The sequence below is a fragment of the Artibeus jamaicensis genome, unplaced genomic scaffold (assembly GCF_021234435.1).
Source record: "Artibeus jamaicensis isolate MK-2021 breed Jamaican fruit bat unplaced genomic scaffold, CSHL_Jam_final contig_908, whole genome shotgun sequence".
Taxonomy (NCBI): Eukaryota; Metazoa; Chordata; class Mammalia; order Chiroptera; family Phyllostomidae; genus Artibeus; species Artibeus jamaicensis.
Window position 1 is genome coordinate 3,542,494 of NW_026522009.1, and position 27,963 is coordinate 3,570,456.

General features: G+C 37.0%; 1 protein-coding gene across 16 annotated transcripts in view; it reads left to right on the forward strand.

Moving 5' to 3' along the window:
* The window catches only part of ADGRL3 (adhesion G protein-coupled receptor L3), a 770,297-nt gene that overhangs the window by 583,887 nt on the left and 158,447 nt on the right, over window positions 1–27,963 (forward strand). The gene's annotated exons all lie outside the window — the stretch shown is intronic.

A 27,963-nucleotide genomic window follows, 5' to 3' on the forward strand; every position in this document is an offset into this window, starting at 1 on the left:
TCATGTCTAGATGCCATTCATTCTCAGGAATTCCTGTCCCTTGTCCTTAAAGAAGAATGATAAAGTGAATATTTATGGTGGTAGCAGTATACACACAGTGACACACATAGGTACACAGGTCATTCCTTTATTCTCAAACATTATGTAATGCAAGTCTTCTACATATATCACATTAGTTGTGGGAGGAATTTAGATTTCTTGTAACTACAGGGCAGTAAGTTCTTACTGGCGAAAGAGAGAGAGAAAAGACACAAAACCTCACTGCCAGCATGAGGGCCCAGTCTGAAGCAATTGCAATCCTACAAGCATCACTTCATAAACATCGATTTTTGTGTGACATAGTTAGAAAAGACTGGTTTTTTAAAGGATATTTTAATTAGGCTCTAACAGGTGTTTGGATTGAAATGCTGTATTGCAGTCATCCATGTGAGAGTTTGATCGGCATTGATTATTCTGTTTAGCTTTGCAAGAGACCAAAAGGAAAGTGTTTTTTAAATAGACAAACTTTTATAAGCTGTATTCTGTATGACTAGCAGGTTATTGTCAAAACCTTGAAAGTAGCGTCCATACATTTAAGTGAGAGACAGTGTACTCCGAGCTGTAGCTTATCCTTGGAATTCCAGTTCCTCAGTTAAAGTCCTTAGCTTTAAAAACTTAAAGTAACCCGCTTAGTTCTTTTCAAATCAGTTAACTCGTGAATGACTGCCATGCATTCTAATTTATCGTAAGTTGGCAGGATATATTGGAAATTGATCTACGAAGATAACTTTTCTAAGTCAATAATGATTTCTCTACTGAATTCAGACTCCCAATCAGAGCAAGAAGGCGCATTAACTAGCATTCTCCTCAGTGCAAAAGGCCTTTCATGAGCCTCAGTAAATATTCACATGTTCAGCATAAAATCCTAGTTCTTCCCTGCCTTACTTTTGACTCAAACATTTCAAACCCCCAGAGTATCAGATACTTAGGTTAAACTGAGATCACCAGAAAGCCATGTTTCAGATGTTATTGTGAAAGACACTACCTAAGACACATGCAGAAACTATAGTAATGCTGGCTGTGGAAGGTCAGGCTTTTGATCTAGTAATCCCTTTTATTTGTGGTTAGAATAACTTTATACTTCTGAGGCAACAAATCAACCTAAGGTCACCAGCAGAAGCTGGAGCAAATAATGGAATTTTCAAGCAAGATTTTTTGAATCTGGTGTTGAACTGACTGAAAAAAAAAGGTATTATACATTTATTTGAACTGAGAGAGTTCTGTGAATAGTGCCCCAAAGACAAATAAAAGGAACAGGTTAGAAAAACTGGTAAAACTGTGAAGCCATTGAAACAAAATGCAATAATCAAAAGCATATTAAGTAATGTTTGGTTTCAGTGTGTTTTCTTGTTGTTTTGTTTGGGGGATGTACACTGTCAGGAGTTTGTTACTTTGACCCAGAATGGCTCAAATATCTAAGGATGCAGAACCTAGGAACTTTTGGCTTGCTCAATAAAATATAGAAGCTATTATTTATGAATGAATATTTGTAATTTGCTAAGTATTTTATTTATATCTCACTGAATGGGGTTGCCATAAAACTAAGCATAAAATATGAAATTAAATTTTGGCCCTAATAATAAAGTGAATATTTTAGATGAGAATCTTGAAATTATCCAAGAAAAATAAAAAAAACAATTGAAGGCATCATTTTCTTCAGGGTCTAGGGTAGCTCTCCAGTATCCTGGTATCATGTCACCAAAGATACAGGTTGCCAGGAAGTATGGTTGGCCAAGCTTAACTCACAGATGCACCTCTGGACCAGGGCAGAGCAGGGCACCTTGAGTGGCATTTCACAAGTTTGTAGGGACAGGAAAGCATCTCAAAGCAAACTTGAGGTGTTTCCACAAAAGAAGGGAGGAAAAGCCAGGGAAGCAAAAACAACAAATATTTAGCACAGAAAACAAAGTGGAAATTAGTTTTTAGTAGCCCTACTAATGTAGAATAATGTTTTTATTTTATGAATCTCACCCTGTGTCATTTCAGCTAACAGGTAGATTGCCAAATATCTCTGAAACAACACACACACACACACACACCAACTGTATTTAATAGCAAAATATTAATCCTTAAAAGCTTATTCGTATTTCTTCTCCTCCTTGCCTGCTTCAGGGTTTCTCAGCTTCTATACTTCAAGCAGGTGCCCATTTGGCATTTTGCCTTTTGAGGTAGAATAATTCTTTGTTGAGGAGAGCTGTCTTCTGCATTTTGGGATGTTGAACAGCAACCCTGGCCCCCATCCACTGGAAAGCAATAGCATTTCCCCAAGTTGTCAAAGCCAAAAATGTTTCCAAATAGTGCCAAATATCCCAAGGGGAAACCCCTTTCCCCATTCAGATCCATGAACTCCTAGACTATATTTGAGGAAGACTGGTTACTGTACTAGTATTAGCATTTTTTTTTGTAATGGTTGTGTCTAGACATGATTTTTTTTGCCACATCATCAGTATCGTGGACCATTAATTTCATAGTCAGTTTTCTGTGGAACAAAGAAGTATCTAAGACATGTTTGGTTGACTAGTAACTGTAAATGGTAACAGTAGCAATTCCCTACCCTCGCCCCTATCCCAACCCTCCCAACAAAGTTACTAAAAACAAACAAACATACAAACCCACTAAATCTCAGATCCTAGTCACTTCAAAAAAATTATTAGGCCTTCTCTTTCCACCAGCTTGGAGCCTGTAGGGCTGTCCTCTGGACAGTGTCTCTAAAACAGAAGTTATATCTGCAAAGCTGTGCTTCAACATTGCAACCTAACAGTGTAACCAACTAGACTGTAATCAGCACGTTACATAAGGATCTGGTGTCCAATCATGAAACAACTTTGTTTTAATCCTGCCCTAAGTCTTCCTGACTTTATGGGTATCCTTTGCCACACAAGAATCCCATATTTAAAATTCAATGTACAGTTCCATATGGTGGCAGAATTTCTACAGTTCATTGAGAGTAAAATTTCTCCAAAACTTCGCCTTCTCCTTAGTACTGTAGGTGAGAAGCTTGAAATGAAAAATGGTTGCTTATTGGGCTTCCTCTCCATTTCTCCACTTGCTGCTCAGGCTTGGCCAGATTGCCTCTGGCTCCTCATGGTTAGGTGTATGAGGAAAAGAAGGCAGGGCAGAGAAGGCACACAGGCAATTTCTTATGGGATGGGTTTGGACGGCACTAAAAAGAAGTTTCTTTATAGGAAGGATAAAGATGAATCCCTGGCTTGGGCTGAGTTTTGAAACTGAAGGCTCCCATTGAAGAACATTTGAGTGTGCTTTATGGAAAATGGAATGATGCATGTTCTTGCAGCTGGGTGACTACTTGCATTTCCTCTTTCTGCCCCTGGGAATCCAGATGTACATGTCTTCTGCTGGTACAACTTTTTACCTTCACAAAGTCCCCTTTGGACTTCCAGGCCAGGCCCTCCCCTGGCTCCCGAGAAACTCATGCAGCCTTGCTTTCAGCTGTAAAGTAGAATTGGAGCTAATTCATAATGCATCTTGGCCTTTTTTCCTCTGCTCCCCCCAAACTTGGGAATACATATTAAGCCCCTATGAAGCCCCTTTCTCATTAAGTTTAAATGAGGGAAAAGCAAACAGCCCAGCCCTTCAGTAACTTAAATAGATTGGATGGTGGCAGATGTCCCCCGTCTTATACAAGTATGTTCACAGGCACATTACCATACCGGCTGCGGCAGCGCAGTGAACTGCCTTGGACTGTCTCAGTCTTCCGTGACATCCCATTTGTTCTCTGGAACTGGTCAGCCTGTCTTCAGCCTATATGTTTTCTGTGTCAGGAGAAATTTAGGTACGATTGGCACTGGCCCAGAACTATTTCATTCTCTTTCTTCCTGTCAGCAGTGAGGCTGGAAAACACTCCAAGCCCCCAAGCTTTCCAGCATGCTTTCTGAAACCTCATAATTAAAGAACTCCCTGGACAGTTAGTCTTTTGACCAAAGACTCCTTGCACTTTCTGGCATGAGCTAAAATGCATCTCTCCCTCCAGCCCTCTTCAAGGGAATATTATTTTCTCATGTCTGTTACAATTCTGTTTTAGGGATTAAAGGTAGTGTCACATGGATCACCCCTCCACATGCTGGTCGAAACACAAAATTAAGTGAGACAAAAGAAAGACTCCTGAGCTCTTTCGAAGCTCGTGACATTCAGCTGGACTCCCCGAGAGGCAAGTGCAGGCACAGTGGAGATCGTGCACAGATTCTATAGGGATCTTACTGACTTTGTCTCAAGCTTCTTTTGATTACAATATGGAAAATTCTTGTGTACTTGGCCTTCAAATTCTGTTTCTTAGGTTAAAAATAACAGAAAGAGGATTATGGTATCAACTCATATCTTTTTTTTTTCCTAACAGATGTGGCAGGGTATATTTACATTATTACTGGTTAGATTAAACCAACAGAAACTTACATCTAAATGTAAATGACTTTTTGAGATAAGCATATCAGCACCCAATAGTTAATTAAATAAACATAAAAGTTAATGAGAGGAGAGACCATTATGAAAGAAAGAGAGGCAGGAAGCCCAAAAGGTACACCTACCTGTGAGAGGATATTCTGGCAGATGACCTAGGACCAAATTTCTCCCAGCCACGTGGAGAAGATTTGCCCTCAGATTCCCTGAAATACTTCTAGGTATACAGCTGTTTTTGATAGTTACTAGAATTGCCCTTCCAAAATGGTATTGTAATTATATTTTCCCAAGTCATTACCAAACCAAAGAATGTGAGTGAAGTTCAATTAAGGGCGTGTAGTGGAATCTAAGATCAGACAGTGCACGTCCTTCAAAGTGGGGGCCGTGAAATGGAACTTGACCAGTGCATCGGTGCTGCAGAATATGTCAGGCAGCACATTAAACTGGTCAGTGCGTCCAGTGTCTATGGTAAAATGTGAGCAAAGGGTCATCTGTTTGTTTGCTTGTTTTGCTACTTGAAGTTGTTCCAGTGGGGAAGGACATTATTATTTGTTTACTTTTTAAAGTCCTTTGAATAACCATTATATTAGAGTTTTACTAAACACATTTGGAATACTTGTAAGACATAATGGGCACTTGGTGTTTTGAATTTACACCTTGTCTTCTTTGCAGGAAATGTCACTCAAGCAGATGCCACTGTTGTGCATTTCTGAGGAGAGCGCAGTTGATAGTGCATCTGTATGGACATGGGCCATAGTCCAAAAAGGGGATATAATCTAACTCATGTTATGAAAGGGTGAAGTGGAGAAACTTTCAAAATGACTTTTATGTTCTAAGTGTCTTTCATAATATGCAGGTTAACATGAAATGTCAGTTCTTTATTTAGGTCAGTACAATATGTAAGAGTAAGGTTTATTTTTTGTTTAAGGGTCTTCTGACTCAACATATAAGATAATTGGTGGTAATATAAGTTACTATACTGCTATGATAAATTTAATATTATTCTTGATAACATTACTATATAAAGTTGTATCTATAAATATACTAAAAAATTATATCCCAATGACTTACAGAGCTTGAGATGAAATCAAGAAACATGAAACATTCCATACAGAATAATAGGATGACTACTTAACAAATATATCTAACTCAATCCAGAAATGTAAAATATAACTTGTTTTGTATTATTATTTATACTCTATTCCAGTGCTATGCCAGTTACTCAGTGTTTACATGGTGATACTTACTGGTCACACATGTGAGGTCTTGCACTTATTAAATATTTTAAACATGTTTTATGCAAACTCATGAACATCTTGATATGTAGCTTGCATATTTATCACTTTCAGTGGCAATAATCTATAAGCCACTTCAACAATTCTCATACTGTGCATATTTGTATTATTTACATTTCCTCCTTAGTAACAACACAAATACACATTACTTTATATAAAGGTATGGATTTCTTTTGTAAAATTTTCTTACGATGTACCCCTTAGGTAGAAGTATAAAGAAAAAGGATTTCCTTCTCTGTATGCTGTTACTTATTTTGTAGCCCAGATTGCTTTGTTTGAAACTTATTGTAATTCCTGTTTTCATTCAAGTTAGTTGGTTATGGAAAATCCAGCTTAGTCAGTGATTTAGCCATGCACAAGTAACAGAAAGAGAAACTGGGACATAAATGTTTCCAAGAATATGTGTATTTTTCTTTTGTTTGCCAATAAATAAAATATGTCTTTGATTTTTAAAGGTCCTAGAAATATGAAAATAAGTTAGGGATTACGTTTTTCAACAAGATTCTCTAGCTTCTCTCATTTTTCCGTGTTTTTCTTTCCCTCTGGGTTTCAGTAAATCTTAAATTCCAGTTCGGAGTCTTCTAAACGTCAAGAAATCTCTTCCTCTCTCCTCTCTCCCTCTTCGTTCTTTCCTCATCTTCATCTATGCCCCCATCTATCATTAGCACATTTGAATAGATAATTACCAAATCTACCCAAACTCTTATAACCCAAACTCTTCCTGAGCTCCAGTAATGAATTTCTAATTCCCTGTTTGATAGCTCTGTCTGGATAATAAACTAATAATAAGAAGGCATTTTAAAATGCATGCTACCTTTTCCATTACCAGTGCCATTGTGGCCCTCTTGTCCTTTAGCCTGTTTGTTTATTATAATAACCTACTAGCTGTTCTTTCTACTTCTTCTTTCTCTTTTCTCTTATCTTCTGTATTGTGTTGCCAAATTAATCTTCCTAAAACAGAACTTCATTCTCTGCTTATAAACCTCAATAGTAGCTTTAGTTTCTAACTAATTTAGTAGGCAATTAAAGTCCTTAGCAAGACAATCAAAATACTGGAAAGTATCACTTCAGCTTACTTTTATAGCTTTTCAATCCAAATTTAAATGCCTCCCATTCATATTATTAGTCATCAGAATACTGCCAGTCATCCCAGTTCAACCTAGAAAAGGTTCTTCTTTAATTTACAAAACATTTACTGAATGCCTATTATGTAGCAGGCACTGAGAGTTTCAAAAATGGGAAAAAAAATTTAATTTCTGTTCTTGGTGATACTCATTTCTCTGATGTAAGATTTAAAACACAGATGTGTAATTGTTGACAGCATGAGTAGAACTTGAATTTCTTTGAATAATGAAGAAGTATACACCAGACACAAAAAAGTTATAAACGAGGTAATTCAATGGGAAAAGAATAGTAGTCTTTTTTACAAATCTTGCCAGGATACTTCATTAGCATCATCCTAATGATTGGAGTTCGATTTGTACATTATAAAACACAAAATTAACTCATAAGCCTAAATATACAAGTTAAAACTGTAAAATTGTTAGGAGAAAACACAAGAATAAATTGTCATGACCTTGAGCTAAGCAATAGTTTCCTCAATATGACACCAAAAGCATAAGCAGAAGAGAAAAATACATGAATTGGACTTCATTAAAATGAGAATTATACTTTAGATCTCACTGTTAAAGAAGTAAAAAGAGACCCACAGAACTAGAGAAATTATTCGTAAATCATGTATCTAAAAAGAGACATGTATTCAGAATACATAAAAAACTCTTACAATTCCATAATAAAAAAATCAAATAATCCAATTAATAATTGGCCCAAGGATCTGAATAGACATTTATCCAAGGACAATATAAAATATCAATACTATGCTAAAATGGACAACATTATTAGCCATCAGGGACTTGCAAATTAAAGCTGCAGTGAAATACCACTTTGTAAGCACTGGACAGGCTGTAATAAAACAGGCAGATAACTTTAAGTGTTGTCAAGGACATGGAAACGTTGGAACACCCATACACTGCTGGTGGGATTACAAAACACTGTGGCCACTTCGGGAAACAGTCTGACAGTTCCTCGTATGCTTAAACAAAGAGCTGCCATATGATCCAGCAATTTCACTTCCTGGGGTATATCCAAGAAAAATGAAAACATATGTTCACATAGAAAGTGTACGCAAATGTTCATAGCAGCATTTATTCATAGCAGACAAAAAATGGAAACAACCCAAACTCCCATCAACAGATGAATAGATAAATGCAATGTGGTGCATTCATAAATAGAATATAATCCAGCAGGTTCAAAAGAATGAAGTACTGATTCATGCTGTTCTGTCACATAAAGGAAGAGACAGACACAGATCTCAGACAGACTGGTGTGTTCAGACACCACGAAAAACTGGATCAGAGGATAGTTAATGAGATGTGATTATCAAAAAGGCTGTTGAGGAAAGGAGAAGCCCTGTTATGAAGAATCCGTTATAGACACTCTAAGGAGTTTAAGGGGATATATCTCCTACAGAGAGGGAAGAACCCTGGAATGGAGGTGAGCAGTAGAGTGTAATGATCATTGTTAGTTGTGTGGCCTTCTTAGAGGGAAGGAAACTTCTCACCCTCTCGGATGAGAGGAGAGAATGGAGTCTCTGAAACTTTTAATGTTCCCATTCTTTCCATACTAGTTTATGTTACCATCTACTTAGAAGTGCTAGTGACACTAAAGATCTATAATTTGTAAGATGATTTACATTTGTTTATTATTTATTTTAGACTTTTCCCAAGGGCAAGCTCAGATTTTTATTTACTCCATCTCAAGTCAGTTGCTAGTCTCAATGTTTACCTTATTTTTAAAAATGCATAGCAGTTCAAACAAGGTAAAACATTTTGTCTCCCAGAACAAAGCACACAGCATTTTAAAAGTCAGTATTTTTTGTTTACCTTGGTTATAGCAGTATTTAGATTTTCACACTGGGATCAGGGTAACTTAAATACTGTCTATGGGCAAGGTGAGAGAAGTATTAATTTTCTCTGTTCAGTTTTAAAATTATGTTTTAGTTCTAAAATGTAAACACAAAGCGATCAGAGTTTATTTTATGCTCTTGAGGTAAAATCTTTTTGTCAACCCAAATTTCTTGTAATATAGAAATTACAAGTCCTGCTTTCAATCCTTTGTTTAAAATGCACTGTAGTGCAGTATGATTTGCATGTTAATGATGTGACTCCAACTGTCTAATAAACAAGAAGGGGAAGAAGCAAACTGGTTTCAGAGAGCAGATTTGTTTGTTTTTGACGATTCTTTCCTTAAATGTTTAACTTGAGAACGTGTCTATGAGGTACGCATATGTGAAAGGTACAAATTTGTGATCATTGAATGAAGAAGTGGCAATGAAGCAAGAAGTTTCCTTCTCAGATTTCTCACTGAGAAAGCAACTGGACATGAGAGGCATTTGAACATCTCTGGAAGGCAGACTTGACACAGTAAACACCAGAGTAGCAGAGTTCATTCTGTGCAGTGTAATCGCCGAAATCAGGAAGCATGAAGCTACTACAATTTCTTTTTCTCTTACCAGTTCCCTTGCCCATCCTTGACCCCGTTCAAGCATGCAGTTGGAATGTATGTTGTCCTTAAGTAAAACAACTAAAGGAAACCACATTTTAAATATTAATGTGTGATTTGTGGAAGTGGGTCTTAGAAGTATTTGGATCACTACAAATTGAAAAGGCATAGTCTGTGTTTTATGAAAGCCATTCAACTTCCTCTAATTTATAGGTTTTGAGACATTTCACAACTTGCAAAGCAACCATCCAGCCATCTCATGTTTAGATTCATGTATCTTTAAAAGATTCTAAAAACTTGTTCAGCTTACAGTAGCTCTGTCAGGAACAAACAGAAAGTAGAGGCAAATAAATGCCTGTACATCTGGTTCTCAGAGGTGATTTACCCCTGAAGAACATTGGCAATTTCTAGAGATATATTTTTTAAAAGATTTTATTTATTTATTCTTAGAGAGACAAGAAGGGAGAGGGAAAGAGGGAAAGAAACATCAATGTGTGGTTGCCTCTCACACATCCTCTACTGAGGACCAGGCTGGCAAGCCAGGCATGCGCTCCGACTGGGAATCAAACCAGTGACCATTTGGTTTGCAGGCCAGCACTCAACCCATGGAGGCACACCAGCGAGGGCTCTAAAGATATTTTTGGTTGTCACAGCTCGAGGTAGTACCATTGGCATCTAGTGTGTAAAACCCAAGGATTTTGGTAGGTGTCCACAATGCACAGGACAACCCCCTTCACTCACACCCACCCAACAAAGACTTGGATGTTCTAAAATGTTAACCACATTAACATTGGGAATTACTTCTCTAAATAAAGATATGAATACAAATCATATCCTAAATTTTTCATTCTAATTCACATACTCTAGAAAGACTTAGTCCTTGTATTATCTACTGGTATGCAGGGTAGATCAAAAGGAAGTTTACAGTTATAAAGTTTATTCTTGTGTTATTATGTATTATCATACTATTTTCCATATGAACAACTGTAAACCTATTTTTGCCCTACTCTGTATGACAATGCTACCCAAAATTTGGTGGTTTAAAGCATGCACATTTGTCATGTCACATCTTTTTGGGTTCAGGAGTCCAGGCCCAGCTTAGGTGGTCTTCTGTAGAGCTGCAGTCGTAAAGCCATGAGTTCACATTTGAATGCTCAGCTGGGAAAGAATCTGTTTAAAGTTCATGTGGTCCTTGGCAGCACTCAGTACTTTGTGGATTGGAAAACTGAGGGTCTCATTGTCTTACTGGCTGAGGTCCTCAGCCCCTTGTCCCATAGCCGTCTCTACAGGCAACTCACAAAATGGGAGCTTGCTTTTTCCAACCCATAAGGGAAAGCCTTCTCACAAGACAGACATTACAGTTATAAGTGAGATCAATTGTGCACATGTTCACATACATCCCACCATGTTTGCCATTTTCTGCAGGGTAGAAGCAAAGACAGATCTTACCCACCTGTAAAGGTAAAAAAAAAATTAAGAAGTGTGAATACCAGTAGGTAGGGATCATGGGGAACATTTAGAAATCTGTCTGCCAGAGGGAGGTTCTTGTCTATTTGTTTTTGCATTCTCTAGACTGTTGCTATTTATTAAAAGTTAATAGGCTAACTGTTAAAAACTTGCCTGTCAAATATGCATATTACCATGGAGGGATCTAGAGGGGAGGCCACAGATGACTGTCACCACTACTGTTTCATTTGTGTGGAATCTTTGCATTGACATCAAAGTGCCCTGCTTCTCTGCCAGCCTGTACTTTATCATTGTTTGCCTGCCCCCCCATCTGTTTCGATTTCTAGCTCTGTATTAAGAATTTTCACAGTAGATGGAGGGTTCGAGATTGGGGATTTGGGAAGCGGAAAAGACATCTTGGGTTCTGCTTCATTGCTACTGATGAAGATTCTTCTACCTTTAAAATATGTAGTTGTAAATAGGTTAAATGGAATAACAATAACCGAAAGTTATTGTTAAATAACATAAAATTAAATAACATAAAAATTGAGTATTGAATTTCCCTCTACCATAAATTAAATTTAATTTGTTGTAACAAAATTCATTTGCTAGAACCTTGCTGGGAAACTTTCTCTGTTTACTTTTACTTTAAGTGTTTGCCTTTGCCTTTCATACAAACCAGATTAGTTTATACACAGTATTGGAAATTAATTTCACATTGTTGGAAATTAATTTCAGTGGTGAGAATGTGATACTACAAAGGTTAAAATATTAAAGAGATTCATTGTTAAGCAAGGAGGCACAAGTATTAATGAATAAGAGTTATATGATTGCATTGAATTTTATCCATTTGTGTTCTTCTAAGATGTACAAATAACTGGTTCTTTTCGGATATTCTCACTATTAGATGTACTGTAAGACGTGCTCTCTGCTGTTTGATGCATGCATGATGACTGCTGAAATTCTGCTATGGTGCACACCAAGTGTGCTTCTCACTTTCATAGAAGAAAGGTGTATGTATTGTGCATACTTTTTAGGGACATGGAAATTATATAGTCAAACAGATTTTTCTTTTGTTTCCTTCAAATAACTTTCTTTTATGTTTGCACCATTTGTGTATCTTATGTATTCACAAGTATACCCAATATTTATTAAGCACATAGTATGTGCCAGAAACTGCACTAGATGTACAATATTGTATTATTATTCATAACTGTATTTTACCCAATAGTTTGTATTGAACTAACACTTCTTCTGGTTTAGATACCTGCCAAAGTCTCCCCCCTAGAAAGTGGAGGAGCTGGCACTCATTTGCAGAGGCCCCTTCACGTGGCTCTGCCTAGCTGGGGGTGTAAAAAATGGTCACTCCCGGGAGTAATAAGATCTTGAGTTTTTGTTTTAAATTATACTCTAAAAATAGTAAGCATATATTTTTATTCAAATATGAGTAACCTAGAATAACAGTTTTACTCATTCCTTCCCATTTTCTGTTTGTGATAACTATAGATTATATATTGAAAGGATTAGTGATTTAAAGGGTGATGTGGAAGAGAAAGTAGTTAAGATTCAGGTGAAAATACTTCAGAAAGAAACATTTGCACCATTGAAGATGAGAAAGGGCCTTTTTGGGACACAGGAGATAAATTTAGTGGTTAGAAGGGAGAGAGCAAAGGCAGGGAGGCTTGAGAAGTAGCAGGGTGGGGATTAGCAAGCTTTTAAACCATGTTTAAAGATTTCAAATTTATAATAAGACCAGGTGGGAGCTTCTAAGAAGCCACAAGACCATATCACTTTTCTCAGAGATCACTTCAGGTACAAGATGAAAGACAGATTCTGGGTATTCATGGAATGACGCAGGGAGATGCCAAGTATTGACAGCTGCAACTCCCTGGGTGGACCTCAAGAGCATTATGCTTAGTGAAAAAAGGTCAGTCTCCAAAGGGTTCATGCCTGTGATTTTACTTATATAATATTCTTGAAAAAAGGAAACTATAGAAATGGAGAGTAGATAAGTAGCTATCTGGAGATAGGAACAGGGGTGTGAGGATGGACACGAAAAGGTATGGCAAAAGGCATTTCTTATGTAAAGGTACAAGATAAATTATGTGCCTTAAATGTGGTGGTGGTCACACAAATCTGTACATGAGATAAAATTGCATATACACATGAATGCATAAATGATTGTAGGTTAAAATGCCGAAGACTAAATATTAAAAATTTATCAAATTAACAGTCATGTATTGAAGCCTATTTGCAGGCTTTGATATTATAGTGTAGCATTGTAAGTTTTCATCATTGAGGGAAGCTGAGGAAAAAGGTTATTTGTACTATTTTTGCATCTTCCTGTGAGATTATACATATTTCAAAGTAATTTTAAAAAACATTGTTACAATCAAATAGAAGTGAATCCAAGAAGTTGATTCATGTGCATTTATACACAAAATATTAATTATCTCCTCTGTGCCCCTTGCTGCTCAAGGCACTGAGGATGGGGGCTCAGCAAAACAGCAGCGATCTTTCTTCAGACCCCTGGGCTGCCAAAAAGACTCTAAAGTTTGGCCTACAGAGAGTGTTACACAAATTTTCTACACTCCCCTATTTAAAGACCACCCTGTGCTTCCAAGAGATGAAACTACTGGTAGTGCTTTGTTACACTTGTGAACTCCAAAAGTATATGGGTCATGTATACTTTGGATTTCACAATAGTTGGATCTTATTCATATTATACATTTCAATATTGATTTAAAATGTCCCTTTCCTGTCCCATGTCCCCCTCTATTTTGTTTTTGATGCTAAATACTAAATTTAAAAAATCGTATACCCTACATGCCTCCAAAATCTATCTTGAAAATTGAAATACCACATAGCAAGCAAATGATTTTGAAGAGATATTTTTCTCTTTATTTACCTCTTAAAAAAAATAACTCACTTCCATTGTAGAGAGATAACAGGCTGACACATCTTAAACTGGTTTGGGTAAAGTAGGTAGTAGATCACTACTGGGGTTTTCAATGTCCTTCAGAGACTGAGGTGAAAAAGATAAACTTTACATACCTCAGTGTTCACAGCAGCATTATTTATTATAGCCAAGTGTTGGAAACAGCTCAAGTTCCCATCAATGAATGAGTGGATCTAAGAGATGTGGTACATTTATACAGTGGACTACTACACAGCAGAAAAAAAGAAACTCCTACCCTTCGTGACAGCATGAGTGGATCTGGAGAGCATTATGCTAAGTGAAAAAAGCCAGTCAGTGAGGGACAAATACTATATGATTTACCTTTAACTGGAACATAATCAACAAAACAAACAAATGTGCAAAATTTTAAACCAGACACTTGGAAATAAAGAACAAACTGACAGTGACCAGAGGAGAGAGGGGAGCAAGAGAAAGGGGGAAAAAAGAGAAAGGGGCAAGCAAAGGAACACAAACAGAGGACTCATGGGCATGGACAACTGGGGATTGTTCATGGGTGGGGATTAACTGTGGGAGTGACTGTGGGAGTAAACCCCACGCAATTGACTCATGGGTGGGGATTAACTGTGGGAGTGGGGGGGACAGAGTAGGGGAGAGCAATGAGGAAAAAGGCAGGGCAACTGTAACTGAACAACAAAAACAAAAAAGGATAAGTGTTATAATGTTACTTCAGGCTGGCTTGCCTTCTTATTATATAAAGGCAGAAAATAATTCACCTTTCTAAGTTAGGTGGCTATTTATAAGTCTCTGAAACAGAGTTGATGGCATCTTTGGATAATTAAATTTGATTATAATAATGTTATTGTTACTGAATGTCTATTATATGTCAGTATTGTCAAAGTAAATATAGAAGTCCATATTTCTTCCAGTATAATATTTATGATAGTTTCTCCATTACCATTTATCCCCCTTCTACCCTCCTCCTCCTCCTCCTCCTCCTCCTCCTCCTCCTCCTCCTCCTCCTCCTGTACCTCCTCCCACCCCTGTCTGCCCACCCTCACAGTCACTGCCATCATCACACTGGTAAACATAAGGAAATGCTGACTTTCTGAGAGATTAATTTGCTTAAAGCCGCACTTTTGCTAGTAGATAAGTATCTGATATTTGAACCTAAAATCAGTGCTCCTTGTAGGACTCCTCACTGCCTTTTATTTTATTATTATTGCAGTAAATGAACTGTTTTAGGAAGCTTTCAAGGTCTCCTCACAAGTTTTCACACATAAAGCTTTTGTGGAGCAGAGGAGTCCAGTATAACCAATATCTATTTTATCTATTTGTTTCTCTAACAATTTGAAATATGTATGTGATGTGCACACATTTGTGTGGACATATGTATATGTCTGGATGGTCTGCCATGATTGTTGTTGTTTTCTAGAGAAATATGGAAAGTATTATCTTGTGGGCAGATTTCCTCACAGAATCAACTGGCATCTTAGACTCCTTTTTCACTGTTTGTGGAGTGTACAACTCCAGTCTCTTAAACAGAGAATAATCAGGAGAAAGCAGAATGGGGAGGTTTGTGTTACTCTATTAATTTGGAAGGTGATGGGTAGGCATGCTTTGCATGAATGTTAAAGGAAAATAAATTCTTCGGTGCACACATGAGTGAGGAGCAGCTGCTAAATTCTCAACTTGAGGATTAGTCGAAAACATTTGACTTAGAGATAAATGTCACACATTGTGTTCCCGAATCTGTAACAGAAAATACCTGGGCCAAATTACTCAACCACTTAATCCTCAGTTCGACATAGACAGTTCATATCCTATCCTTTATTTTAGGTGAAAGTAATTATGAATTAGTAGTATCTATAAATATTTAAGTTTCTTGAGAGCCTAGGTCTATAACTTCTGATACTCATATTATGGCTATTGATATTTAGCCATAAAGTAAATAAGAAATTTGAAACTCTAGTATATTAAATCATCTTACAAAATTTAATCTGAAGCAGGTGACCACATTATTTAATCCAACTTTATTAAGTTAATAAGGTAATTGAAGTACAGTAGTATACATGGTTATACTGAAAATACTTTTCAGAATACAGGATAGATATTCACTCTGCCACTTACCCATCAAGCATTATTGAGTGTTTGTGTCGGGTAGCATATGTGTGTGGAAAACAAAGTAGAATGTCAAATATTTCTGCACTCAAGAAGAGTTATAGAGTGGCAGTTTGCAACCAGTGTGTCATGAGGATTTTTAAAGCATGCAATACCTGAGTGTTTGTTCAGGGGCACTGACCTCTTTCCCCTTAGATTGTCAAATTAAAAAAAATGACAACAGCCACCACAATCATAGTCATCTGGCCTGAACTTCCTGTCTTGAACCATAAACACATAGGTCATATAACAGAGTGACATCTGATTGGTCATACCACAAAATCAGTTTGCATCTGATTGGTTAATTTTTTTAACAGAAATCCATATACACAAGTATAGGTTTCTGATTTTTTAAAAAGTCAATGTGGAGCAAAAAAAGGTAATTAATATCATTTTTTCTGAAACGGGCAAAATTGTATCTATTACTTTTAGTCAGGCAAAACGTATGTTTTTGTGTGCCACAGAATTTTAGTAATTAGTTTATGTGAGCCATGAGATGAAAAAGGTTGAAAATTGCTGTTGCAGAGTGTAAATGTATTTTTGGCAGGATGATGTTATCTATCGTTTATAATCTGTATGCTGTTAATTAAGTGATCTCGAAGGAATTCCAATATTTGTGTGGTTTCACTTGAAATTAAGAATCATTTATATGGAGCTCTCTTTTCCTCTGTATTATTGAGATCACCAGATGAATTGTTTGTTGGCCTGACCAGTTAGATGGTGGGCACAGCGAAGAGCCACACTTTGGCCGGTACCTCTCATCATCAGAGAAGCCTGCCCGCCTTATCAGCTCTTGTAGGAGTGGGACCCTGTTTGGGGCAACCTGGTATTTCCATTCTAGCAGCTCATTGGGTATCGTCTTTATGTCACACTTAGGTGTATTTGAGGAAAAATCGGTGCTTGAGTTGTTTTTATTTTTTAGAAATATTTAAGGCACTTAAAAGAAATATAATATCATTCTTTTCCCCCTAGATTTTAACCATTGACAACAAAATAAATAACAGTGGCTACCCTAAAATAGGGCCTTATATTTTATCAGTTTCTCAGAAACCATTGCATTTGTAACAAGGATGAGCAAATATACATTTTTAAGCACCTGCAATGGATCGAAGTTTCTAACATTGTGTTCTTAAGTAAACAAGAGCTTAAATGATGAGCTCTTCTTTACTGTTCAATTTAAATATTTCATTTTCAAATAGAGAATGATTTTTTAAAAATTATCTTAACTTCACAGTTGCAAATGTCATGCATAACACCTATATCTCAGTATCACTGTCTCTTCAGAGGTAAACTACAATTCACAACTTAATAATAAGACATGTCACTGCAGATATCAGGCAATAACTCCAGTAACTAGATAACATTAACGTCAAAACTGGGGAATAAATTACAATATCAAAGCTAGGAGTAAGAAATTATTCTAAATCCTAACAACAATTCAACTATTTACCCTTCTTGGATGGGCTGCTGGTTGTCAAGAAATCAGTAAAGTGAAATTCAGATGAATTTATCCCCCCTGTTTGTTTGTTTGATTTCTCACCACCAAGGTTTACTTGCTATTCACATAAATTAACACTTGATAGAAATTTTACAGTAATGAGAACACCAGTGTAACTTTTCTGTTTGTAAGTCAGGGGTCCTTAGGCATATTCTCATAGAAAAATGTATAAAACTTCCTGTGTGAAGTGTATATTTATGTAGTGGTTTCAATTTTAAATAAATAACAGTAATTGAGAGGGAACTGGAGAATTTATGTGAGGACTCTGAGTCTTATTTTATTAAAAAAACTAAAGGACACCCTGACTGGTGTAGCCCAGTGGATTGAGTGCTGGCCCATGAACCAAAGGATCACCAGTTCAATTCCCAATCAGGGCACATGCCTGGGTTGCAGGCCAGGTCCCCACCGGAGGTCTTGTGAGAGGCAACCACACATTGATGTTTGTCTTCCTTTCTTTCTCTTTCTCTTCCTTGCTCTCTAAAAATAAACAAACAAATAAATCTTTTTAAAGAAGGAAAATATCAGTTCGACCAACAATTATTGATCATCTACGATATGCTGGTGAGGATCGTAATATTCATATTAAAAAGCCATTGTTGCCTGTCTCTAGTATTTAATAAGCTAGAGTCTCCAATTTTCACCTATACTCCTGGGTCATCACTATGCTCTTTTTTATATGAATGTGTGCCATAACATTCTAGTCATCATCATCACTGCTGCAACCTCAGATATATAGTTGAATAGATCACTGCCCTCCCTACTTTTCTCCTCCCATTCAAAGTCACTCCTAAACACAGCAAGCCAAATGATCTTGTTAAACGTAAGTCATAATAACTGGGAAACATTTCTATGTTTCCACTCCTGATCTAGCTGTCCTCTTAGTTTGCTTTTGTTTTAGGTGTGGTTGTTAATAACTGTGAGTTTGTTGTCCCTTCACTGTTCATGTTTTTTTTTATCTTCTTTTTCTTAGATAAGTCCCTTTACCATTTCATATAATAAGGGCTTGGTGATGATGAACTCCTTGAATTTGGTCTTATCTGAGAAGCACCTTATCTGTCCTTCCATTCTAAATGAAAGTTTTGCTGGGTAGAGCAATCTTGGTTGTAGGTCTTTGGATTTCATGACTTGGAATAGCTCTTTCCAGCCCCTTCTTGCCTGTAAGGTCTCTTTTGAGAAATCCGGCTGAGTAGCTCTGCTCGTAGGAGCACTGTCCAAGACACCAAAAAGTTGTCGGTTGGATCCCCAGTCAGGGTACATACCTAAGGTTGTGGGTTCAGTTCCCCAGTCAGAATGTGTACGGTGTACAGGAGGCAACCGATTGTTGTTTCTCTCTTGGTTTGATGTTTCTTTCTCTCTCTCCTCTCTAAAATCAATAAAAACATAACCTCAGTGGAGGATTAAAAAAAAAAAAAACAACGTAAGTCAGATCACTTCATTCCTCTGCTCAGAACTGTCCAGTGGCTTCCCACCCCAGATGGAGTTATCACCAAAGTCCTCATCATTACCTGTAAAGTCCTCTGTGCTACTATCTTCCACGGTTGCTCTGACCTCTTTATATACCTCTTTTCCCTCCCACACTCTGGTCCAGCCACACTGGCCACTTCACTGCATCTAAACCCTTGCAGACGCTGCTCCCTCTGCCTGAGATGCCCTTCAGTTACTCATCTCTCTCACTCAGCCACTCCCAGCAGGTCTTCCTTGTCATCTTAACAACTAGACCAGGCCTGATACACTACAGATTGCAATGCCCCTGCCCCAACACTTCCCATTACTTTCCCCTGCATTATTTCTTCTTGTTATCCATAGCAGTTTGCAATATCTAATACAATTTAACTTTTTGTCATACATATTGTTTAGCTCTCCTCCTACCGTGTAAGCTTTGTGAGGGCAGGGATTTGTTGTTATTATTGTCAGTGTTTCATTTCCTTCTGTAGCCCTGTCTTTTACAACAGCAGCTGGCACACAGTGAGCAATGAATAATCCTTGGTTGAATTAAGAAATAAATAACAATGTTATTACTTATAGGAAATATTTACTAATCCGTTATTCTGTCACTTGCTTTGCCAGGTACTTCTAAATCCATATTGCCATTTTTTAATAATTATGTATATTATTATAGGCATGCATCATTTTATTACACTTACCTTTATTGTGCTATCTCAGATATGAATTTTTTTACCAACTGAAGGTTTGTGGCAGCCTTACATTGGTGCCATTTTTCCAACACCATTAGCTTGCTTCATGCGTCTGTGTCATATTTTGGTAATTTTGACAAGATTTCAAACTTCTTCATTATTACTGTACTTGTTATATTGATCATTCATCTTTGATATTACTATGGTAATTGTCTTGGAACACCACAAAGTATATAAGACAGCACACTTAATCTGTGAACATTGTGTGTTCTGAATGGTTCACCAATCAGCCATTCCCAAGTCTCTCTCCCTGTCCTCGGGCCTACCTATTTCTAAGGCAAGGAACATGATATCTATGTTCCTTGATAATAGTTCTATAGTATCTATGAATATCACAATAAAGCCAGTCACACTATTTTTTGGTTTTCTAGTACATGTAAAAATGTTTTATACTGTAAGGTAGTCTATTAAGTGTGCAATAGCACTGTGTCTAAAGAACAATGTGCATGACTTGATTTAAAAAACACTTCATTGCTAAACAATGTTAACCATCATCTGAGCCTTCAGCAAGTTGTAATCTTTCTGTTGGTGGAGGGCCTGACCTTGGTGTTGAGGCTGCTGTCTGAACAAGGAGGTGGTGGCTGAAGGTTGTGGTGACTGTATTAATTTATCATTTTTGTACATAAAAACACAACGTATTTTATTGTGTATTTTATTATTCACAATAAAATATAATTTTATTGTATTGTGAATAAAATTGTATTTTATTCACAATACAATGCCTGACATACAGTAGTTGATTAATAAATATGGACAGAATGAAATAATCTTGTAATTTTCAGAGCTGAGCCCTCTTATAGGCAAATAATATATGCCACAGTTCATTCACTTTCAAAAATGACTTCAAACCTGTGTGATATTAGGAAATTCACTTACCCTCACTGTACCTCAATTGTATGTAAAGCATTAGCACACTCCCTGATATATAATATAGGTATGAAAAAAGCCAGCGATTATTTCACAGTATTGTTTGCTGATGATTTATTGCCTGGTTATGTGCTGGAAAATGTATTAAGTGTTCTGCATTCTACAGTGTTTTCTAAACTGGCCCTGAATCCTTCCTTCTAGAGAATCAAAAATGCCATGAACAGAAAAAAAAATGAGCTCAAAGAGAACAACACTCCTCCCCTCTGATCAGCAGTGAGCAGGCTGCTTTCTTGCAGATCACGCCGAGTTTCTCAATATTCTGTGCAAATTAGTGTGGTTAAGAATGGGGAGTCTCTGTAACAATGCTTAGCTTATTTCTATGTTTTTAACCTTTGAAAATTTACTGAATCTCTTGAGACTGCAGTTTTATAATCTCTAAAATGAGGATAATTAATAGTACCTACTCATGAATTGGTTGTCAGAATTAAATGGGCCAGTTCCTAGAAAGTGCACAGAATAGGCCCTAGTTCTATGGTACTCACTGACCACATAATGAGTGGTCAGTTGAGTACCAACAGATCGGGGCCGTGCCAGTACCATTAAGAGTGTTTGTGGGAAGTATTTGGGACAAATTAATTTCCAAATTCACTGTGAGGTTTTACAGGTGTTCCTGTCATTAATTTTGCATACATTTTTACATATAGCATACAGTCCTAGCGGGAAGGGAATTTTATCATTTGCCAGCTATCTGTGTAAGTTTGGAAAAACTAATCAATTTGATTTGTTTCCTCTCCAAAATGAAGAATACTTATTCAAAGGTTATTAGGAATACTAATGAGGACAAATATATAACACATACAACAGAGTTCCTGGTATGATAGGGGCCAAATATGTCTCAGATAAATTTAATAAGATGGCCCCCAAATTCTACATTTTAGCTTATAAATGTTCATGATGGGGCCACTGCAGGGTCAGGTTGGTTAGAAAAAATAGTTTCCTCTGTTTATAATAAGAATATACCTTGTGAGAGAATCAGAAAATATAAATGTCTCAAATTACGGAAATATAGATACTTTCACATGGCTGATAACAAGGGAAATTTTCACTGTCTTGAGAGGGCATGAAGGCATGTACTATAAATGTCTTTGGAAAACAATGATATCATTTTATTACTGGTAATATTAATGTTAAAACAAAAACAAAAATGAGGTGCAATCAAAGCTGCTGCTACCAGCTGAGGTCCATGGGGCCAGGCAGAGTCTCTCTCTCCCACCCAGAGCCCTGGCACATGTGGCCAGAAGCTACTTGCCTCGTTGTGATGGTTTTAGTTTTCTTGTTTCCTCAATCAGGCCCTTGGGAAGATTTCCTGAATAACTGACCTTGGGTTTAAATAAATACTTGGACGATGGGGAGAAGGAACTGCTTTTGTAATCAGCAAAAATATGGTATGTTGGAAGAAAGTTCAAATAAAATAAAGGTTCCTAAAGGGAAAATTGTGAGGGAGGTATGTACGTTAAAGAGGAAAGAAAAAAAAAAGCGAAAGGGAATCAGGAAGAAAGTTCATGCCCTTTAGGAAAAGAGGGTAAACAATATTGTGAAGTTTATTGTATTGTATATTGTTTTAAATGCCACATTTTTATAAATGCCTGTATTAGCCTGCTAGGCTGCCACAACAAAATACCATCAACTAGGTGGCTTATACAACAGAAATTCATTTCTCACAGTTCTGGCAGCTAAAAGTCTAAAGTCAAGGTGCCGCCAGGGTTGGTTTCTCCTGAGGCCCCTCTCCTTGACTTGCAATAGTAGATTTCTCACTGTGCCCTCCCATGGACTGTGCTTTTTCTTTGTTCATAGATCCCTGGTAGCTCTTCCTCCTCTCATAAGGGCAGGAGTCCTATTGGGTTAGGTCCCACCCATACAACCTCCTTGAAATCTTACCTCTTTACAGTTCCCATCTCCACATACAGCTGCATGTGGTCCAGGGCTTCAACATAGGAATTTGGGGTGAAAACAGTTAAGTCCATAACAAGGTCCCTCCCAAATAATAAATATATTTTGTGCTCAAGAATAATAATGTTTCATTAGAATTACTTTTTTCAGTCTCTTTTTTAATGGAAGGCTCATAAATGTATGACATAATTCAGAATGTTATCTTTCTTTGTCTTGATGTCATTTCTTTAATTGTAAATCTGTAAAGTTTACCAGTAATAATATATTTGTCTAACAGTGTTTAAAATTTTTTCTGAAAATTTAGCAGGCAGATCTGTGGGCCCTGCCAGCTGGTTGCAGGGCACCATTGGAGCCTCTGTTACCATTTTCAAATAGTGGTTCAAAAATGAAGCAGCCAAACCAGGATCCAAAGATATCACAGCTGTAGATAGATCAAAGTTTGAAAAGGGATTTGGGGCATTTTCAGAAATTGCAGTTTAAAATCCCATGTCTTAAGCAAGTCCTTTTGAAAATGGTAATGCCTTGTGAAATTAATACCTTGGTGTGTGACCTTGTGAAACTAATCTCTCTGTGCCTCAGTTCCTCCCTTTCCCAATCTTCCCTCAGTGAAGGCAGGGACCAGGGCCTTTTGATGTGATGATGCTCCCTCGAGTCTAGCCCAGTGTCTGACTTGGCCTTAAGGAACTCCTCCCCATCCAGACGAGATAAAACACAGAAACGAAACTGTTGGAGAAACTGCAAGACACTGCCTCACGTTCCCACCTAGGTTGCCTGAGTCTTTTGTCTCCCCCTAATGGAGCAAAGGGAGGCCAGGGCATTGCCGCACCCACGTGGTTGCCCTGCGGGGAGAGAGCTGCTCCGGGCAGCAGGCTGTTGCCCCGAGAATATCATTTCAATGCCTTATTGTGAAAATGACAGAATATGGAATCTGGGAACAGTGGTTTACCTATTGCATGTATGATTATGATGCATGTACCATTCGAACTTATGTTTTCTCATTTGTAATAGTAGAAATTCATACTTACATTTACTCTAAGTATTTTTTCAGAATTCAATGAGATAATAAAGGTAAATAAAAACATTGCAAAAGGTAAAACACTATAGAAACATTGCTTATATTTACTGCTTTTTATTAGTATACAACACAAACTTACAACCTGTGGGTGTATTCAAAATGATATTTATTCTTTTCAAAGCAGAAGGAAAAAATAAAACAAATCAAAATAAAAGAATGAAATAACCCATTGGCAATACATTTCAGGGGACAGGATAATTAAAATTTTCTTTTGGAAACAAGGTTAACTATGAGAGGAAAATGTTAGTTGAAGTTTTTTTAGTTACTTTTATGAAAGCAGTAATCTTATGAGCACAATGACAAAATAATTAAGAAAATTGCACAATTTTGATAAGGTTTCATATGTAAGTGGTTATTCAAACTTATTTTCTTTTACACAGTGACCTTTCTTTGATATACAGGCACGTGGGGTACTTAATACCATATAATTTCATTACTAGCGATGTCACCAGGTAAGATTTGATAAGAGTACACATCCAAAATGTGTCATTCGCTTCTCCCCTGCTGGAGAACAGAGAGAAACACACTCCCAAGGCATATGATACAGGCTGGAGCCTCGCCAAGGGGGTGCCGTGACTCTTCAGTGAATCTAGATCTTTATTTGCAGCATCTAGCAACGGCACAAGTTCTTTCTGGGGCACTGGTGACAACTTGTATACCACGAGTACTTACTCTGTCGAAAGGTGGCATTGAGCAGATCCCTTGGGAGTCTTACACAGCAGTAAATGGGAAGGGAAGGATGGGGATCAAGGATGACTTTAAAAATTGACTTTTATTCTGCTTAAACTCAAACGGGATGATATGACCCTGCGTGTGGACATCTCTCCGTGGCACCGTTCCAAGGAAATACATTCCTTTCTGAGCCTTAATATTAGTATGTCTATATTAAATGAAGTGCTTACAATGTATGCCACACCAAATTGAACTTTAAAAAAATCTTCTTTGTCAGCGTTAGTGCTTTGTAAGAGGACTATAAAGAGTCAATATAAATGTGGTTGTTGTCAAATGGAATCGTTTTGAGAAAGAGGGGGTTTAGTATCATCCCTGCTTATTTTCTCTCTAAGATTTCTAGTGATTTTTTTTAATGTAGAGAAAAATGCATTTATAAAATAACTTCCCCAGGCCTTGGCCTGATGGCTCAGTTGGTTGGAGCATTGTCTCATGCACCAAAAGGTTTGTGGGTTTAATTCTTAGCCAGGGCACACACCTAGGTTGTGGGTTCCATCCCCCGTCGGGGTGCTAATGGGAGGCGCTGATGGAGGTTTCTCTCTCTCTCTCTCTCTGCCTCTCTCTGTCTCTCCCTCCATCTCCCTCTAAAGTCAACAACAACAAAAAACCTCATCCTCAGATGAGAATGGATAAATAAATAAATAAACCACTTTTTTATCCTATTAACTGTAGGAACTTTCAGCTGCCTTATTTACTGTTTCCCACTATTTATCTTTTCCCTTCTTTTGTGCAATTTCACAACTAGACCCTCTCTCCTTTCTTGACCATCGCTGATGTTCACCTGTCTTGACTGAGATTTAATTTATTCGTGATCAGGCACAAGGCTAACAGGAAATAATCTTGAACAAAACACATGCACATATAAAACCCCACTTTGGTGAATTCGAAAAGGCCCCTTGATGGAAGGGGCATTCAATCCAAGCCCGACAATAAATGGTAATTAACTAGGTGGAAATGTGACCAGAAACTACAGCATATTCAGAGAGCCTGAGGCAGAAGAAAAAGGGTGCACTTGGGAAACTACTGGTAACTTTGGTTTAAGTGTGGAGTTAAAGGATAAAGAAGCATTATAAACAAACTGGATATAGAGACTTAGGAAGAGCTTTAGGAGCAGAGAAAAGGAGCCCTGCCTTTGGAAAACAGAGAGAAACCATTTAAGGATGTTAGTCTGGGGAGTAACCTATTCCAATTAATAGCACATAAGATGTCTCTGGCACAAGGTAGAGAGTGGTTGGACAGGCTAACTTTAGAGAAAAATAAAGGACATTGATTTTTACTTTGCGATGCTGTTGTTAAATCTATTTTGGTGTCATAGCGTGCTCTTTAAAAACCCGAAACCTAGGTCACTTAAATATTGGGCAGTGATATGTATAATTTGTGTACACACCTATATATGTATGTGTATATGATATATGCATATATATGAGGATATATGTATATGTGCGTATATATGTATGTATACATATATGTGTATATATGTACATAAGCTCTATGATAAGTGATAGCTCTATTCAAAATTGTCCAAGTACAAATTCAGAGTGAACAAAAATCTTGTGATAGTGTGTCATTGCTGATTGTCTATGATTTGTGTGATTGAGACAATGGGCTAACAAATTTTTTTCACTGCATGTGAATTATATGGTTTTACTGTGCTTCAGGAACTTTCTAACTTTTGAGCATTAGTTAAAAATCTAGTTAACTGCAATAAATCGCTATTTTTACCTGCTAGGACAAAATAAGACAAATAAGAGCTAGAAATGCTCTGTTTGAAACAAAACTGTAGCTCATTATCAATGAAGAGTTCAGTGGCTCTGTCAAAAAATCAGAGTACTTGAAATGGCCCCTTCAAGAGTACAAGGGGATAGGAAATTTTTTAAATTAAAGGAGGCGGAAAAAATACTTGCAGTTAACTTTTAACTCTTGCCTAACTACATCAAGTAATATGAAATCAAAAAGAGTTTTTCCATGAACTGGAAAATTTGCACAAAATGCACACTTATATCCTAGCAACAACACCACCGACACATGTTTTTTAGGGTTAATGATTAATATTAATAAAAATAATATTTATTCAATATAAATTTATTAACTAATTTTAATATTGATAAATTTCTAGTTGTCATTAAGTTTTCTTAATTGTTTTGTTTTTTCTTTTTGAAACAAACATTTTGAAGCATACAATATTTTATATTCCTATTTTTACTGTATATAATTTTAAGAATCCAATTATACTTTTTTTTAAATATTATATTAAATTTACATTTGAATTGTTAAGTGGTTCGTGTCAGTACTTTATTTATGAATTCTGAATTTTTATTTTCCAAATATAGATATTGAAATGCCAGTATTGGCATTTCACTTGGATATTGCTTTCATTAGCAAAAAAGGTTAAGTGCTATTTTCATCCATTGATGATGGTGAGCTGAGCAGAATATGGTGACTGGGAGGGACCAAAATAAATGAATGAGGCAGATGCTGTCCATGGAAGAAGAAGAGGAAAAAAGATATTCTGCTTCTTGTGCGAACTTTGAATAAATATATTTATGCACATTATTATTCACATGGAGAGGGAACACAGAGAAAGAGGAGGAACGCTGAGAAAAGAGGAAGGAAACAGAAGAACAAGCAAGAAGACAAGTAACAAATAGCATCATTTAGAAAATGCTACCATTTCAATGAATCACTGTACAGGAAATTCACGCCCACTCCTCCCTGCCGTCTCTATACTGTTTTTGGAAGCTTTAGGTACATCAGATAGATTGTGAAGGATTTGGCACTTCTGGGATAGCCCAGTCAAGTTGAGGACATGTTAAAGAAAGAAAGACAATGAACCACAGACATCAGGAAGCTCACTGCAAGATTCCTTTCAGTTCCTTCAACCTGAGTTACTTTGAATCTGGCTGGAGTCAATTCCCTTAAGACTTCCTGCCAGTCTCTGAGGTTAGGAGTACTACAGTAGTTTCTCATCTTATACTGAGGAGTGCAGTGTATGTATGCGTGTACTCTTGCATTCTTATGATTAGAATATGAATATATTTTTCCAGAAAGATGGTCCGCTACAGTGATTACTTCCATAGTATGGGTGGGACATTCCTTTGAATACATTATTGGTTTAATAACCCATGCTACCTCATCAAGCTTCATAACTACTTTTATGTGAAACCTGAAATACGTGTTCCCCTTTTAAAAATAATCTTGGAAAAAAATTTATGGACATAACTAATTAAAACTACTTATCATTTTACATTAGTAAATGTCAAGTTTGAATGTTTTGATAACATGGGTAAGCTCTAAAGCATCAGGGTAGATCCATCAAGCTACTTTAATTTGTGTTAAGGATACTATAATTGCGTTTTACTTTTTCAGTTCATGAGCCCTTTAATTTCTGATTTTCTTTTGCCTCTCCCCTATTTGCTGTACCTTTAGATACTCATGTTATGTTTAATGTGAAAGAATACTGTACCCTGGCTGGTGTGGCTCAGTGAATTGAATACCGGCCTATGAACTAAAGGGTTGCTGGTTAGATTCCCAGTCAGGGCACTTGCCTAGGTTGTGGGCCAGGTGCCCAGTATGGGGTGCTTGAGAGGCAAACACAGATTAATGTTTCTCTTCCTCTCTTTCTCCCTCCCTTCTCCTCTGTCTAAAAATCAGTAAATAAAATCTTAAAAAAAGGGAATATTGTATATGCTGTCTCTCTTTCTATACCAAGTTTGGAAATTCTAAGGAAAGAGCTTTAAATTATAACCCTGTTACTATATAAAAGGCAGGAAACATTAAGAAGCTTACTGCACAGCTGAATTGTGCTGTAATTTATTTTC